This window comes from Rhinolophus ferrumequinum, chromosome 3, assembly GCF_004115265.2.
Source record: "Rhinolophus ferrumequinum isolate MPI-CBG mRhiFer1 chromosome 3, mRhiFer1_v1.p, whole genome shotgun sequence".
Classification (NCBI taxonomy): Eukaryota; Metazoa; Chordata; class Mammalia; order Chiroptera; family Rhinolophidae; genus Rhinolophus; species Rhinolophus ferrumequinum.
The window spans coordinates 69,664,398-69,683,167 of NC_046286.1; positions in this window are offsets into that span (position 1 = coordinate 69,664,398).

The window sequence follows — 18,770 nt, forward strand, 5'->3', positions numbered from 1 at the left end:
TATTGTTGAGAAGGCATTAATGGCTAGATTTCATGCTTTGATATTGATCTAGAAACAGGTATAAAATTAGAAAGCACATGGCTTTAAAACAGTGAGACAGTACTCTGATTTCCTAATGAAAGGACCTGAGAATTATTTTCAGATTTGCTATTGAATGGTTGCATAAATCTCTTCTGAAAATGGCTACGCTATTAAAAAATGATATTGAAGCGATGCTAAGACAACTTTGGTAAGTCACTAAACCACGGTCTCCCACAGTCTCCTCAAATGAACAGTAGATATTTAAGATGCACACTATCAAGCACAATTGTTGTGATAGGTATTGATTAAATGGTTTAAATCGGCTGAAAAGCCCTAGAGAATGTGGCCATTTAATAGATGGGGTCTTGGAAAATTTAAGTAATTGATCAACTTGGATTCAATTCCTCCCTCCTTCTCTCCCTTCCTCCTCCCCTCCCTCTCTCCCTCCTTTTTATTTTTTAAGAAAGTCATAATAATTTATCTGTGGTACTGGTTGTATAGCTATTTTTAGCTGAAATGAGTGTTATATTCTGGGTTTCATTGTTCTTCTATTGTCCTTATAAACCCATTTTCTCTTCTCATAAGATACGTATTATCATAGACCATCACTTCAGAATTGTAGACTAGTATAGAAGAGTGAAGATGAGTTTATGACATCTGCTTTGTATTTTCCCATTTCTTTTAACTAAATGACTGAATGGATCCAGTAACATTTCTCAGAAACTTCATGTTCCATTTGTCAATGACATGTTAGAAACAGAACTGAAAGGGGAGAGGAAGAATGATGAGATAAACAAAGGTTTAAGACAAAAATTGGTGTGGGTGTGGCATTACTTTTCTTAAAAATATTTATTAAACTATAAAAAAATTAAATAAATTGATTCATTAATGTTTACATTTCTAGCACTTCAGAAGTCTCCCTCCTTTCCCTTCTAAGTCAGTACCCCATAATCATAATCATTCTGACATTTGTCATCACGAAATTGTGTTTTTGAACTTTTATAAATGGAATCATATCGCAGAAGGATATTTTTGGCTACTTATCCTCAATATTTCGTATGTGAGAGTCATCATTGTTGTTGAGTGTAGCTATATTTTTTTCTTTATAAGAATATGCCACAATTTGCTTCAGTTGTAAGAAAATACTACAATTAGGCAATCCTATAATGAAAGTAAATTAATGGTTACTTGGAATTGAGGATGAGAATACAGATTAACTATAAAGGAACATGAGGATCTATTGGGATAATGCAAATATTTTAAACTAGACTATGATGATAGTTATACAACTTTGTAAATTTCCTAAAAATCATTGAATTGCACATTTTAAGTTGGGTGAATGTTTTGGTATGTAAATTATGTCTCACTCACATTTTTAAAAAAATACCACAATTGATTTATCCATTCTATAGTTAATGGGTACATGGATTAGTTCCAGTTTTGCACTATTTATGAGTAAAGATATAATAAACATTGTTAAATATGTCTTTCAGTGAACATGCACTCATTTAAGTTGGAGGGAAATGGTTCAGTCATAAAGCACACAATTTTCTTTTTTCTTTTCTTTCTTTTTTTATTAGTTTCAGTTATACAAAATGATAACCCCTTCCCTCAATCTGCTACCCCTCTAACATTTTATGTAGCTGTTACAATTCCATTGACTCTGTTCCCTATGCTGTACTCCACATCCTGTGAATGAATACATACATATATATATGTGTATATATATATATATATATATATATATATATATATATATATATATATGATTATAGTTGATATTCAGTATCGTTCAGCTTCAGCTTCAGGTGTACACTGCAATTGTTAGGCACCTACACCATCCATGAGGTGGTCTCCCTAATAAGACAAGTGCCCATCTGATACCCTACAAAATCTTTACAACATTATCGATTACATTTCCCAAATTCACTTTCCTATCCTCCCCGTGGCCATCTTGTGGTTACCGATTGTGCTTTCTAATCCCCTCACCTTCCCCCTTATCCCCACCCCCCTCCCATCTAGCAACCCTCAGTTTTTCCTCTATGTCTCTGAGACTGTTTCTGATTAGTTCGTTCATTTATTCTGTTATTCAGATTCCACATATAAGTGAGATCGTATGGTATTTGTCTTTCTCTGACTTATTTCACTTAGCATAATGTTCTCTAGGTCCATCCATATCATCGCAAATGGTAAGATTTCTTTGTTCTTTATGGCTGCGTAATACTCCATTGTATAAATGTACCACATTTTCTTAATCCAGTCATCTATCGATGGACATTTCTGTTGCTTCCATGTTTTGGCTATTGTGTATAGTGCTGCAATAAACATTGGGGTTCATAAATTTTTTCAAATTAGAGTTTTGGATTTCTCCGGATAGATACCTATGAGTGGAATTGCTGGGTCCAATTCCACTCATAGGTAAATAAAAATGGAAAGTAGTTCCATTTTTAGTTTTTTGAGATATCTCCATACTGATTTCCACTCATAAAAATGGAAAGTAGTTCCATTTTTAGTTTTTTGAGATATCTCCATACTGATTTCCATAGTGGCTGCACCATTCTGTAATCCCCCCCAACAGTGCACAAGGGTTCCCTTTTCTCCACATCCTCGCCAGCACTTGTTGTTTGTTGATTTATTGATGATAGCCATTTTGACTGGGGTGAGGTGGCATCTCCTTGTGGTTTTTATTTGCATTTCTCTAATGATTAGTGAGGTTGAGCATTTTTTCATATGTCTGTTTGCCATCTGTATGTCCTTTTTAGAAAAATGTCTCTTCATGTCCTCTGCCCATTTTTAATTGAGTTGTTTGGTTTTTTTCGGAGTTGAGTTGAGTGAGTTTTTTGTAAATTTTGGATATTAACCCCTTATTGGATATATCGTTGGCAAATATCTTCTCCCATTCGGTAGGATCCCTTTTTGTTTTATTGATGATTTCCTTTGCTGTGAAAAACCTTTTTAGTTTGATGTAATCACACATGTTTATTTTTCCTCTTACTTCCCCTGCCTGAGGGGATATATCAGTAAAAATCTTACTCCAGGTATTGTCTGTAAACTTACTTCCTATATTTTCTTCTTGGAGTTTTATGTTTTCAGATCTTACATTTAAGTCTTTACTCCGTTTTGAATTTATTCTTGTATATGGTGTAAGGAGGTGGTCCAGCTTCATTTTTCTGCATGTGTCTGTCCAGATTTCCCAGAACCATTTATTGAATAGACTATCTTTACCCCACCATAAACTCTTGCTTCTATTGTCATAGATTAAATGACCATACAGGCATGGATTTATTTCTGGACTCTTTATTCTGTTCCATTGATCTATGTGTCTGTTTTTATGCCAGTACCATGCTGTTTGATTGCTGTAGCCTTGTAGTATAATTTGATATCAGGCATCGTTGTACCTCCCACTTTGTTCTTATTTCTCAAGATTGTGAAGGCTATCTGGGGTCATTTATGGCTCCATATAAATTTTAGGATTGTATGTTCTATTTCTGTGAAAAATGTCCTTGGTAGTTTGATAAGAATTGTGTTCAATCTATATATTGCCTTAGGCAGTATGGACATTTTAAGTATATTAATTCTTCCTATCCATGAGCATGGTATGTGTTTACATCTATTTGTATCTTCTTTAATTTCTCTCTTCAGTATCTTAATTATCTGAGTACCTGAGTACAGATTTTTTACTTCTTTGGTTAAATTTATTTCTAGGTATTTTATAGTCTTTGATGCAATTGTGAAAGGAATTGTTTTCTTAATTTCTCCTTCTCATATTTTATTATTGGTATATACAAATGCAACTGATTTCTGAATATTAATTTTGTATCCTGCTACTTTACTAAATTCATTTATCAGTTCTAATGCTTTTTTTGGTGAAGTCTTTAGGGATCTCTCTATATAGTATCATGTCATCTGCATATAATGACAATTTTACTTCCTCCTTACCAATTTGGATGCTTTTTATTTCTTTTTCTTGTCTGATTGCTGTGGCTAGAACTTCCAGCACTATGTTGAGTAAAAGTGGAGAAATTGGGCAAACTTGCCTTGTTCCTGATCTTAAGGGGAATGGTTTTTAGTTTTTCCCCATTGAGTATGATGTTAGCTGTGGCTTTATCATATATGGCCTTTATTATGTTGAGCTATGGTCTCTCTATTCCCACTTTCTTGAGTTTTTATCATAAATGACTGCTGGATTTTGTCTAATGCTTTTTCTGCATCTATTGATATGATCATATGATTCTTATTTTTCATTTTGTTAATGTGGTGTATCACATTAATTGATTAGTGGATGTTGAACTACCATTGCATACCAGGAATGAATCCCACTTGATCATGGTGTATGATCTTTTTAATGTATTGCTGAATTCTGTTTGCTAATATTTTCTTGAGGATTTCTGTATCTATGTTGATTAGGGATATTGGCCTGTAGTTTTCCTTTTTGTAATGTCTTTGTCTGATTTTGGGATCAGGGTTATAGTGGCCTCTTAAAAAGAGTTTGGGAGCCTTCCCTCCTTCTGGATTTTTGGAATAGTTTGAGGAGAATAGGTGATAATTCTTTTTTGAGTGTTTCGTAAAATTCACCTGTAAAGTTATCTGGTCCAGAGCTTTGTTTGTTGGGAGCTTGTTGATTACTGATTCAATTTCCTTGGTAGTAATCAGTCTACTCAGGTTTTCCGTTTCTTCTTGAGTTTGCCTTGGAAGGTTGTATGCTTCTAGAAAATTATCCATTTCTTCCAGATTGTCTAATTTGTTGGCGTATAGTTGCTCGTAGTAAGTTTTTAAGATTTTTTTGTATCTCTGTGGTGTCGTCACTTCTTCTCTTTCATTTCTGATTTCATTAATTTGGATCATCTCTCTCTTTTTTTTTTTTTTTTTTTTTTTTGATGTGTCGGGGTACATGTTTGTCGATTTTGTTTATCTTCTCGAAAAACCAGCTCTTGGATTCACTGATCTTTTGTATTGCTTTTTTGGTATCTATTATTTATTTCTGCTCTGATCTTTATTATCTCCTTCCTTGTACTCCCTTTGGGCTTATTTTTCTGTGATTTTTCCCGATCCCTTAAGTGTAAGGATAACCTGTTGATTTGTGATTTTTCTTCTTTCTTTAGGAAGGCCTGCATGGCTATGAATTTCCCTCTAAGGACTGCATCCCATAGATTTTGGGTCATTGTGTTTTCATTTTCGTTTGTCTCAAGATATCTTTTGATTTCTTCCTTGATTTCATTGTTGACCCATTCATTGTTTAGTAACATGTTATTCATCCTCCATGTATTTCTGTGTCTTCCAATTTTTTTCCTGTAGTTGATTTCTAATTTCATAGCACTGTAGTCAGAGAAGACACTTGGTATGATTTCAATTTTCTTAAATTTATTGAGACTTGTTTTGTGGTCTAACATGTGGTCTTTCTTGGAAAATGTTCCATGTGCACTTGAGAAGAATGTGTATTCTGTAGCTATGGGGTGAAATGCTCTGAAAATATTGATTAAATTCTACTGGTCCAATGTGTCATTTAAGCCTACTGTTTCCACACTTATTTTCCGTCTGGAGGAACTGTCCCTTGTTGTCAGTTCACATCAGTGGTGTGTTGATATCCCCTGCTATGATAGTGTTACTGTTGATCTCTGTCTTTATGTCAGCCAATATCTGTTTTATATATTTAGGTGCTTCTATGTTGGCTGCATAGATGTTTACTAGGGTTTTGTCCTCTTGTTGGATTGATCCCTTTGTTATTTTGTAGTGCCCATCTTTGTCTTTTAATATATTCTTCATTTTAAAGTCTATTTTGTCAGATATAAGTATTGTTATTCCAGATTTTTTCTCATTTCCACTTGCATGGAATATCTTACTCCAACCCTTCATTTTCAGACTGTGTGTGTCTTTTGATCTGAGGTGAGTCTCTTGTATACAGCATATGCAAAGGTCTTGCTTTCTTATCCACTCAGCCACACTATGTCTTTTGATTGGAGCATTTAATCCATTTACATTTAAAGTGATTATTGATAGGTACATAGTTATTGCCATTTTTTAAATTTGTAGTAAGATTGTTTTCATCTTTCTTCTGCTTACAGAATCCCTTTTAATATTTTCTGCGATGCTGGCTTGGTGGTGATAAATTCCTTTAGCTTATTCTTTTCTGGGAAGCTCTGTATCTCTCCTTCAATTTTAAATGATATCCTTGCTGGATAAAGCAATCTAGGTTGAAGGACTTTGTTTTTCATTACTTTCAGTACCTCCGGTCACTCCCTCCTGGCCTGCAAAGTTTCTGTAGAAAAGTCATTTTATAGTCTTATAGGAGTACCCTTGTATGTAACCCGTTGTCTCTCTTGCTGCTTTTAGCATTCTCTCTTTGCCTTTAATCTTTGCCATTTTAACTATAATGTGTCTTGGTGTGGACCTCTTTGGCTTTATTCTGGTTGGAACTCTCTGCACTTCCTGGGCTTGTATGTCGGTTTCCTTCACCGGGTTAGGGAAATTTTCGGTCATCATTACTTCAAATATGTTTTCGATCCCTTGCTCCCTCTCTTCACCTTCTGGTATTCCTATGATGCACATGTTGTTGCGCTTGATCTTATCCCAGAGGTCTCTTAAACCATTTCATTGTCTTTTTCTTTTTTTTTCTTTTTGTTTTTCCATTTGGGTGATCTCTGCTACCTTGTCTCCTAAGTCGCTGATTCGATCCTCTGCCTCATCTGACCTGCTGGTAATTCCTTCAAGTGTGTTCTTTATTTCAGTTATTGTATTCTTTAGTTCTAACTGGTTGTTCATTATGATTTCTCTATCTTTCTTTATGTCGTCACTAAGCTCCTTATACATTCCTATCATCAGTGTTCTGAACTCTGTCTCTGATAGGTTGGTTACCTCTATTTCATTTGGTTCCAATTCTGGAGGTTTGTTCTGTTCTTTTATTCGGGACATGTTTCTTTGTTTCCCCATTCTGGCTGATTCTCTGTGTTTGCTTCGACGTATTAGATAGATCCCTTAGGTTTCTTGGTTTTTGCTGGGCTATCTTATGTAGTATGTGCCCTTTATATTTGACTTGCACCATTCTCCTCTGTGTGTGCTCCAAAGCTGACCCTTGTGTTGTGTATATTGTTCTGTTAATGTTCATCTTATATTTCTTTTGGCTTGTCAGTAAGTGGGATTGACTCCTAGGCTGACTAGTTGTGAGATTTGGCTCTGCCCACTTCCACAGCCTTATTGCCTTCTCTTCCTTTCCAGGAACTTCCACTATCATGAAATTGGTATGTGTCCTTCTTGTCTATGATTTTTTCTTTGGTACTTAACAGAATATATACATGCAGTCATAATCGGTGTGGTTATGTAAGGAAATGTAAGTCTTGTTCATTAGTATCCGGCATATAATGGGTATTCATTAAATTGTGAAAAAATGTATTTAAAATAACATTTAGCTTTTAGATTGCAAAAGTAATGCATACTCAATGCAGAAAACTTAGTAAGCATAGAAAAACAAGAAAGAAAACCAAAACTAATATCTTCTAGTCTCACCATTTGCATAAAACATTTATTAATATTTTGTCTTATTTTTCTTATAATTGTTTACACATATACACATTTATGTATATGTAGTTTTATAAATGGTATACTAAATATATTTCTTGCCTATTTTAAAAATAATAATATATGATTTAATATTTCTCTTTTGTTTCCTCTATGTCAGAAAGGTCTAAGTGCTTTATATATGTTATATCGTTAAAACATTGTAACGACATTTATCTACAAAATGATTTGTGGTGACTGCATTGTATTCCTTTGTAGGATTTACATAATTTACTTTAATAATCCTCCATTCTTGAACATTAATTTGTTTCCCAATTTCTACTTGTCTACGTTTGATTCTAAGTCAGATATTTGACTGATGAAACTGATTCAGTTCATGGCAGTATAAAAAATATTTATGAATTTGGAAAGCACATAAAAGAAATAAAAATAACAAGAACCTATATTGCCAGCTCCCAGAATTAACCAGCTTCTGTGATTTAGTTTACTCATGAACACCTTTTTCCTCCATATGCAGACTGGAAATATGAATATAGGTATATTTTTAACACAGATAATTAAAGACATCACTCATAAAACTAAATTTCTCTTTGATCACTACTTCTCATCCACTCCTGCACTAGGTAAATACTATTAAAATTAGATTTATATTCTTCAATTAATTTTTTAAACTTTTACATATATGGATATGTAGCCATGTACATTTTTAGTGTTATTTTATGTTTTAATATAAATAAATATAACATGCTATGCCAATCATATCATTTCCCCACTAATATTTTTATTTTTTCAGGATACTTTTACCAGAAAAAAATTATTAAGAAAAAAATTTCAACAGATTAACTTCTGAAAACATAGAACCAATATGAAAATTAGGGAGCAGAGGAATTTATATCAGAAGCAGAATAAGGGGACAAAGAGATTTAAAAAAAGACCTATAAAGGAATTAGGAGGCAAGGGACATAGCTTGTGAAGTTCCAACATTTTTGGTTTCATAGGAAATGAATAAAGTAAATGGCAAAGAAGCAATATTTGAAGTAATAAAATCAGAGAATTTTCCAGAACTGAAAAGTACATTAGCCCACTGATTAGAAATGCACATTGAATATCCAGCAGGACCAATACAAATAAATTCACACCTAAACATGTCAAGGTTAATGAGAACATCTTATTAGCTACCAGAAACCCAGGGAAGACTAAATACCCGAAACAAAAGGAAAGTAGCTGTCCTGCAGATATTCAAGCCAATGTTAAATAAATACATGTCAGAGATGCTGGAAATGGGACTCATATTGAGTTGCAGGTGGTTTAGATAAATTTTAACGACCTTTTCAACTCTCAAATTTGTAAACATACTCTTTTTTGTTCCTCATTCCTCACTGCTTAATTCTCTCAAAACAACATATTAATAAAGACTTGTTAATCTTAATGGCAAGATTATCTTCTGGTTTCTATTTCCAATTCTCATTAGATCTAATGTTTGCTTTTCTGAGTAAATAAAATGACATCTCTTCATTACTTTCTTCTTGACTAAATTATTTCTAAAAAGGGCATCAGCACTGTATCCATACGAATGGTCCCATGTGAGGGATTCTTTCTAAAGTTATTTTTTACCACCTGGCTGAAACTACTCCTATTTTTTCTTTTGTGCTGGGAAATGGAATTAATACTTGATCCTTGTGAGATTAAAATCTCCGTGAGAAAGTTTTCTCAAATGTTCATAATGAGAGTACAAACCTTGATAATAAAAATTAGGAAAATAATTTATTACTTAAATGAACTTGGTAAACGTATTTTCACTGTGTTTTTACACTAAATTCTTCCAAGTCCAGCATGGTTACTAATATTTTAGGTTAATGTAAGACAAAGTATTTAATCAAAAGATTGACTATTTCATAATTAAATCTCCACTGAGCACAGTGGTAGTGAGATTCACTTGTTGAACATTATCGACATGAATATTGTGCTGCAATACCATGCATGTATAAAAGGTGCAGCAACATAAGTTCTTTGTCTTTGAACACTGTACAATCAATATTCTATTACCACAATGCTGGTTTTGCTGCAATGTAGGTAAAGTAGTGTGTCAGGCGTAGAAATGCTTAAACCAGATATTCAAGTAACAAGGATGATACAAGAATTCTAATTATTTTCTCACTGATTATACATATGATTTTCCGATGTTTTTAGAAATACCTCTCAATTTAAAAGTCATTCTTTATCAATATCTAAAGAAATGTGTTAAGTTATATTATTGCAAGTGAAATTGTATAGATAAAAATCAGATTTTAATAATAATGATGGCATTTGTTCAGAGCTGTATAGTTAATATCTAGTGGACATTAATTCTCAGCTTGATATAAATGTAAAACCTTAATATTATGGAAATGTAGAGTATTTTAAAATATGATAAATGAAATCTGTAAAGATTGCTGAAATATTAACAATGTTACATAATAAGTCTAATGTATTTAGAGTATAGGTTATCTACATGATCTTTTTAACTGTAAAATCATTAGGAGAAAGAGAAAATATACATAAAAATGATAATATGTAACATGCCACCTTCAAAAAGTTATAGAAGTTAATGGAAACACTTTGAACTTATCCTAAGCAGTGTTATAACATTTTAGAATTTTTTATTAAAATAAAATCCAAGTTACTAATGGTATATGCTGTATTTTATTAAGATCTTTATAGTATTCATTTTTAGTTATTAACAGGTTTTAAAAAGTTTAAGTATATATATTTCTGAAAAGTTTGCAGTATTTTCAAACACATCTTGCAATTTTGCCTAAGCTTTGCAAAATTTTACATTTTTTTTTTCGTTTCCTGATTGTAGAATAACATTTGGAATTTAGATTTGTGTGTGTGTGTGTGTGTGTGTGTGTGTGTGTGTGTCTGAAAAACGGGATTGAGGTCATTGGAGAATAACAAATATGATACAGATAGTTGCCCAGTTGCATGTTTTTTTCTTTTCATTATCAAACATGATGGCTTCAGTGATGCTGAACAATGGTAAATTGTCTTCAAAAATACCTGAAAGATACATTATTAGAAGAGTTTTGTCTGAATTGGGTAAAATATGCTTTATGGGTAAGACAACTATTTGAAGTTTCTCCATACAATGGAGGCTACACACACATACACACACATTTGTCTTGATGGCTCTGCAGGCTATTCTATGGTGACAATTTTGGGTGGTTATGTGGAATAATGGCCTGATGTTTTTTCGGAACTGCTTTTCTTACAAGGTTGATATCCTAAGAGTTTTGCTTCTCCTTTTCATTTTGATGGTTGCCAAGAATAGAGATTTAATTTATCTCCACAAATGGTAGTTCAGGGTTAAGTTGTGTGGACACAGATGATAGGACAAATCCAACAAACTGGCCTCAGGAAGCACACATATATCAGGCTCTGGAGAAGGCCCTGGGGGCTTCAGCTACATGGTCAGCGATATTGGCTCTAGTCTCTGCCTTTTAACGGGACTCAGCCCCTCTCCAAATGTCTGCTCTTTTCTTTACCACTTGATTTCCTAAAGCCATGTTCTTTTATTTTCTCTCCCTCCTATTTCTGTACCTTCATAATGTTGGTTTATACATGGAGGGTGTGCAGAGAGCAACCAAGCATCTCCAGAGCGCTGAGGTGAATATAGATGTGACTGACAGGGCTGGTGGACCCAAAGGGGACAACACCATTGGGACAAGGAGCGAATGTGAAGAAATGGAGGAATGAAGAGTGGAAGTGACCGAGGTACCATAACTTGTCAAGATTTTGCAAAAATGGGGACTTGTGAGAGATGCAGAGTTTAACTGTAAAGATGTAAAGAGATTGGCATTTCATGCACACCTGTGTTTTGTGACTGAGTAAACTTCAAACTTGCTACGTAGGAAAAATCACGTAAGTGGGAATTTCATGTCTGCCAAGTTTACTCCTCTCCAAAAGGGTGACTTATCATGCTAAGCAAAGTATTACTATAAACGTAATCTCCGAGAATTCATGTGAATCTTTAATATTCTGCATGCTATTGTCTCAATTGCCATACTCCTTTAATTCAATTAGTAAATTGAATCATCCGCTTAATAATGGTTCTTTGTTTTCCATTGGAAAATCTAGAGCATGGACACATTTTCTTTTGGCAGCCTTTCAAAATATATTCTTATTCTCAGTTCCAAAGTGAACAGAAAATCTCAGTGAGCTCTCTGATGGTCCTCTCACAACTTGGTAAAATATATACTTCCTGATTAGTGTAAAACTCTTTTTTAATGATTGTTTGGGGGATAGATGACATAATCTCTAGGGGCTAAACTGCTTCTCACAGATTAAATTTAAAGCAACCCTTGGTTTCTTCTAAGAGTAAAATGATTATAAGAAATTTTACAAACATAAACAATGAACTCATGGATAAGTTAGAAGGTGAAAATGCTCTGTAATCAGGGGAAAATTTAAGTATTGAGTGAGAGTCAGAGAGATGGGTCCCATGAATTACTTGGCAATATAAAACCGTGAATTTACATTTTGACAGATTGTGTCAGTAAATCTACATTAACATGACTGCATCAAAATAGAAATGTCAAAATTCTCACATCAGGAGGTGGTTTGGGAATGCAAGAGTACTCAGCCTTGTCTATCCCGAGTGTGGGTCCATTGTTCAATCCTGATTCTCCTTTAACAACCAGGTATCAGATGAATAAATAACCGCTTAAAACAGATGACATATATTTGAGAATAGGCAGTTCTGCACTGAGGCAAATGGCATCAAAGTGCCTGGCACAATATATCTGTAACTTTTGAAAGCTTGTTTTCCAGAGTGTCAATATACCTCTCAAATTAATATTTTCGTCTGTCAACTGTTTTGGGTGAACATGGTTATCACATCCATGTGACTAGAGAAGAGAAGAAGGAGTGGAAGAAATGGATACAACATTTGCAGTTTATAAATACTTGAGTTTAAAATGTACTGAATGCCAGGCACTTGTGACTGCCTTATGAGACCTAACATTTAACCCAACTCTAAAAAATTACCCCTATTTTCATTACCCATAAAGGGAAAAAGAGGACTAAAACCAATTATTAGCAAAACAGATTCTCCCATTCTAAGTGGCTTCAGATTTATTGTCTGAAATATTTAAAATCAGCGTGAACAAAGTGCAAAATAATTCTCAGTATGAAGCAAACCTGTATTAGTAGGGGTGCATAAGAAGATCAAATAGGCAGGCTCTCCTTTTTCCTGATCCTGCTCTTGGGGTCCCTAAAGCTGTTCTGTTGTAAAATTAAATTAGTACTTTAGGGTAGGAAAAAGGTTGGGTTAGAGTTTTTCTTTATGATAAATTACTTTGGGGGATTTGCTCTGTGAGAAAGCTTAATTATTTTTTCCATAAAAAATTCTCTTCAGCATTCTGGCTCCAGGGAGAGAACTTGAAAAAAAGAGGGAGACGTTGTGGGAAATCAAATAGCAGTTCCCCCAAAATATGGAATAGCTGAGCAGAGAACACCCTTTCCCTCCCAGTGAAAAAGGAAAGATTCTCCTTTTACTCACGCAACAACTAATGATTTTCCATGAGTAAAATCCTTTAATGTGTCACCTCATTACTATACCCTCTCCGTCACAGACATACATACACAATTCTGTAGTGCAGCATCTTTTCTCATTCTTCAGGTGACAATAGTGAGGCGAGGTAGTGTTGAGAAGGGCCTGCATGCCTGTCTAGGTGTTACCAGTTATTGGCTGGCGAATTAATGCAAGTGAATGAGTCCCCTATAATGTAAGAGAAGTTGGTAAATTATAACACAATGTTAACTGTTACTGCAGAACAGGAATTAAAATAATGACTTGGACTTAGAGTTCTTTTTAGGTGGGCAGAGTTAGAAACAGTTTACACAATATAAATCCTTGAATGGCATGGATTCCAGGTTTTTTTTTTTTTTTTTTTTATAAAAAAAAACATCTAATACTGGTTCAGTACAATTCCAAATATTGTAAAATCCTCCATGAACATCTGTTTTGCTATTAGAAAAAAAACCTCAGAGTTTTCCTTTTAATAAAAACTAAACTTTAGGTAGTGACTAAATTGTCTGAAGACTTCAGAGTCAGGTCTTTTTATATTTTTTTAGAGGTTTATTCCTATCACTTCTGTGCTCCATGCGTCCATCTGCCATCCATCAAATATTGTCAGCAGATCCTGTGCGACTTACTATTTTTAGAAAACAGTATAGGAGAAAATACATTGAATTGGCAGCAAAATTATTATACTTCAGTTTGTGTTATGACTCTGGCCTCTCTGTCCCCTGGCTTACCCACCTGCCTTCTCCACTCTCCTGTCTCTTTATTGAGTTAATTCTATTCAGTCTTGAAGGACCAACTTCAAGTTCTTTCTACTCCACGAGGTAATCAATGGCGACTCCAGCCTTAGCTGTCTCTTTTTATTGCACTTACTTCTAAAACCTCTCATTTTTCTTTTATCATGTTCTTCTCTGGGTGGTTAGTTACAATTTATTGTATACTTGAGTTTATCCATCCATCAATGCATTGCACAAATACATATAAAGCATAATTAAGTGCAAGGTATCAAACTAGATAATACACATGCAGTGTAGTCATAGCACCTATCCTTGTGGATCTTACATTCTCATTTATAGTCTCCTAAATTAGAAAATATACCCTCCTATGAAGGTAGGGACTGTGTCTCAGCCTGGAATCACGGAATTTAGAACTGAGACATATGAGAAATGTATGTTTATTCATGTATAACTACCCAGTTTCTATTCCAAGCCTTTTTCTGCCATGTGGCAGAAACGAAATATCTGTGAATTCAGGGATTTCTCCTCTCCACACCCCTCCCTACTTCCCAAGGTTATGTCAGAATTGCAGAGAGTTTACCTAGAACCAAGACTAGGGATTGGGTGGGGAGTAGGTTGCTACAGGTCCCTGCTGTCATTTGGTCATACAGATATCTGCTGAAGTGGTCTTTGCTCCATCTGCTGCCTGGTCAGCGGTCCACGTGATGGCCTGGAAGTGCTTTTTTTTACTTTCCCACAGGATTCTAGAGCATCAGGAATCTCTGTTTCATGCTTCTGTGCCACTTCATGATATAGAATGATCATTCATTGTCTCCTCTACCAATCCAAAGATACAGGAAACTCACAGAATGCTGAACATGCTTCCTGTCTACATACTACCAGGCAGCCATTTATTCTCTGGGTCCTGCCTCCTCCCTGGAGATCTACTTGGAACTTGACGCACAGATATTCTCTCTCTCTCTCTCTCTCTCTCTCTCTCTCTCACACACACACACACACACACTAATGTTTTGAAATATAATTGACAAATGATAAACTATATATATTTGAAGTACACAATTTGATATTTTCTGCTATCTGTATATATCCATGAAACCATCAGTACATCAAGACAATGAGCGTATGCATCAAAAAAAAGTCCCCTTGTGCCCCTTTGTACTCTCTCAATTTTTCCCCCCGTCTTCTCTTGGACCTCATAAACCCATATGAAGATGGGCCTGGAAAGCAGGTCTAGGACCCTCTCTCTGGAAAGTACCATTTCTAACATCTGCATGAGAGGAGGAAGCCTTGCCCTTCTTCATCATGTTTTCTCTTAAATCTGTGAGAGCCTTGGTTAGAGAAACGCAGAAGCCAGCAAAGGACCATTACCTTTCTTTTTACTTTTAGATCACTTCGCGGAGGCAATGACACACATGTTGCAGTTGCTTGCTTGGCTGATTAAAGTGTGGGTGAGGAAGGGGGAGGAAGGGAGGAGTAACATATTGGGGAGAGGAGATATCAGCTAACGTTTTAAAAATATTTTCTGACATATATCCTTAAAAGATATTTTACTTTATCCTCCTTTTGAAACTGTACACAGTAGGTGAACAATAAATGCCTGTTCAGGGATTGATCCCAGTGATCTGGACATGCATAGGAGCTTGTGTAGGTGGGTGATGTGCCCAGTGAGAAGAATAAACTTGAGGAAGAGGTCAGTGGCTTTTTAAAATGTATGACTCATTGGGTTTGAATGTTTCAAAAAGGTCTATTTCATCTTTTTTTTAAGGAGGATATTCAAACCAAGTAGATTGAAGCTTTTAGCCACTATGCCTTATGCATATATTATATCATGTTATCCTCCTGGAGCTGCTCCTCATGAGGTATTTATTATTCCTGGTTTACAGATGAAGAAATAGAACATCAGAGAGGTTAAGTAATGTGCCTAAGACTATAAATCTCATAATTTTGGTGGATTCAAGATTCCATCCATAGTGTGGCTAACTTTAAAATGCATGCTTTTAACCATGTGCTATAATCTCAAGAATAATCAATGTTATACTCTTGTAACTCTATCCTGAGAGAATAATAAAAAATTTTGATAAATTTGAATGCACAAAATATTTTTTAAAAGAGTAACTATTGAAAGTATCCTAACTGATGATGGTTAAATAAATTACACACATATATAATATTGTGGAATTATTATAACTATGTTTACAAAGAGTTTTTAATGATATGGAGAGTGTTCAGGTTATAATGATACATTGGTAGAAAAACATGTAAAATTAAACTAGATATAAAATTTAATAGTATATCATTGCAAATATTTCTAAAAGTGATCAGAGAAAAGGAATGGAAGGAAGTACATCAACATGTTAATGAAAACATATTGAATGGTTTGATTACAGATAATTTTAATTTTCTTCTGAATTCTCCACATCATTAGAAAATTTGACATAAAAATGTAAAGGCCAATGTTCAATTTGCCGTTTTATATTTGTACCAGTATAAACTTTTCACAAAAAAGTGGTATGTTCTTTAGAAAACATTTAAAAAAAATTTACCATCAAAACATTCCTCCTAAGTGTACTTAAATATAGCAAGTCATTTAAATTTACTTGTTACAGTATTTTTAGTAGTTAAGTACAGTTTTTCATGTGTCGGTCTTCTTGTGGAAGCAAATTAAGTCTGGTATGTGACCCCTGCATTCTAATAATGTTTGCTCTACAGCTGACTAAATAGCAAGTGTAGCCTCTTTTGTTTAGAGATAAAATGAGTTGAATCCTATCCTGTATTAATTCTACATATAAATTTGCTTCACCAAGTAGTAAAGATGGTGAGTCTTGCTGAAAACCCTAGTGATTGATAAAAGCAGACAAGCAACTTTCAGATTTCTGTGTGAATTGGATGCATTGCAAGCCCGTTGTCCTGGACCCCCGGCCTGAATCACAGAGCCAGCTGAGAGGGAAACACCTTCAATTTCAAAATCGATTGAATTGACAATTGCTGCTTATATGTTTGTTTTCATTTTCTGATTCTGGGCAGGTGACTTGCATGTGAGAGTTCAGGACAAACAGAAGATTTGTTTAAAGAACAACACTGTAGAGAACAACATATTAGGAGCACTGGGCACTTTGAGGTTGGCATGGGAAAGAAATGCTTTTGTATGTGCTTTTATAATACAAAAACGAAGACATAAAAGATTTAGTTCTTGTCCTGAATTAACCTGGGGAGGAGTAAGCTGGAGGAATGCTATGTGAGAGAGCAGATGAAATGACTGAAAAAAGACAGGATTGAGAGGGGCAGGGCTGAGCAAATTTCAATGGCACCTCTACTAGCTGTATAGTTATGACATTAAATTTCAGTAGATCCAAACACGTTACCTAAAATTAAAAAAAAAAAAAAAAAGATTAATTGTAGACTGTTTCCAGAAATGAATCATGTAGCATCTGGGGAAGTGCCTCCAGGAGTTTTAAACCAATTCTCTATTAGTCATGAGCAATAGACTGAGTTATAAAACCACATCTGGAGAATTACATTTCAAAAGACTCATCTTTTTCCCTTTAATTTCACCAGGCACTATGCCAGGTGTTTTACATAAATCATCTCATTTGTTTTCTCTGACAACATATTAAGGTAAGTATTATGAATCCCATTTTATAGACGAGGGAATGTAGGCTCAAACAGTTCAATAAGTTGCCCAGTGCCACTCAACTCACACTAGGACTTGACACTTGTCTGCCCCTCGAGCACTCCCAGGACAGCAGGGCATAATATTTAAAGGTGGACGAATAGAAAGGGCACGTGGGAAAGAACCCCCCAGGGGGTAGTTATTGTGTGACCAGGAAATAGAAGTCATGAAGTAGACTTTTGTAGTAGGTTCTATTTATAGTTATGTAACACAACAAAGAGGTGCAAATGTGTGATGGGCGTGTGTGGAGGGTGAAGCTGTCTGGAAAGCACAAAATAGGAGAGTCTGGTAGGTTGGCAAGGAGTCCAGATACTGCCAGGTGAATAGGCAGATCTAGGAAAATTATAGACCTAATTTCTGGTCGGATAGTCTCTGATGGATATAGTTTCAAGTGCATAAAATACTTTAGCCATGATTGCCTGTGGTTGGAAGTGAGTTTTGGGGAAGCAAAATGTATTTTCTTTTCTCTTGGGAGCCTTGTGCACTGCATCCAATTGTCTAAATTAAAGGAATTGCATGACTTGTGTGTGTTGATAAAATTACTATTTAAAGCAAACAGAGGACTTCAATATTTCAGAAGAGGAGGGAATTGGAGATAGAAAATCGGTAAGTGGTGACACTTGCACAGAATTTTTGTTTGAAGTTTACAAAGGGAATAAGCTATGTGAAACCGTGTTTTTTTTTTTTTTTTTTTTTCTGGAGAGATACGAGATATTAGTACTCTTGTCTAAGTGAACAGAAACAGGGATGTGATGAATTAACTAAATAATATGATAATTTCCCCGTAGTCCAGTTTCCAGAAAGGAAACATTTTACTGGGATGTGCATAAGATGATTCAGACAAATGGTGTAGAAATATAAGACAGTGAAGACCAAAGACGACTTGTTTGCAGGCTCAAAGCTAGCTAGGCAGAGTTAGGAGGCTCTGAGTAAGCACCAGTTATGAGTGGAAATGTCACTTACCTTGCTACCCTTAAGATAGGAGTGCTGAGCTCTGAGGGATTTTGATGAGATGGGTTGAGACTGAATATACGGAGTTTGGATGAACCCAATGTTAATCAATCCTCAGGAGAATGCCTTATGGAATGGAATCTAGAAGTTAATTTGTGACTGGCAGCTCGTTCCAGATGGGCCAAGCCAACAGAGGTAGACCAGTCTGAAGTGACTCCAGCTCCTTTAAGAGAAAGGCTTAATTATAGTAATTGTAATCACTAAATTGATTGCAGAATAGGTGGAAAATAAATAAAACAGGAAGTTAAGATTTCAG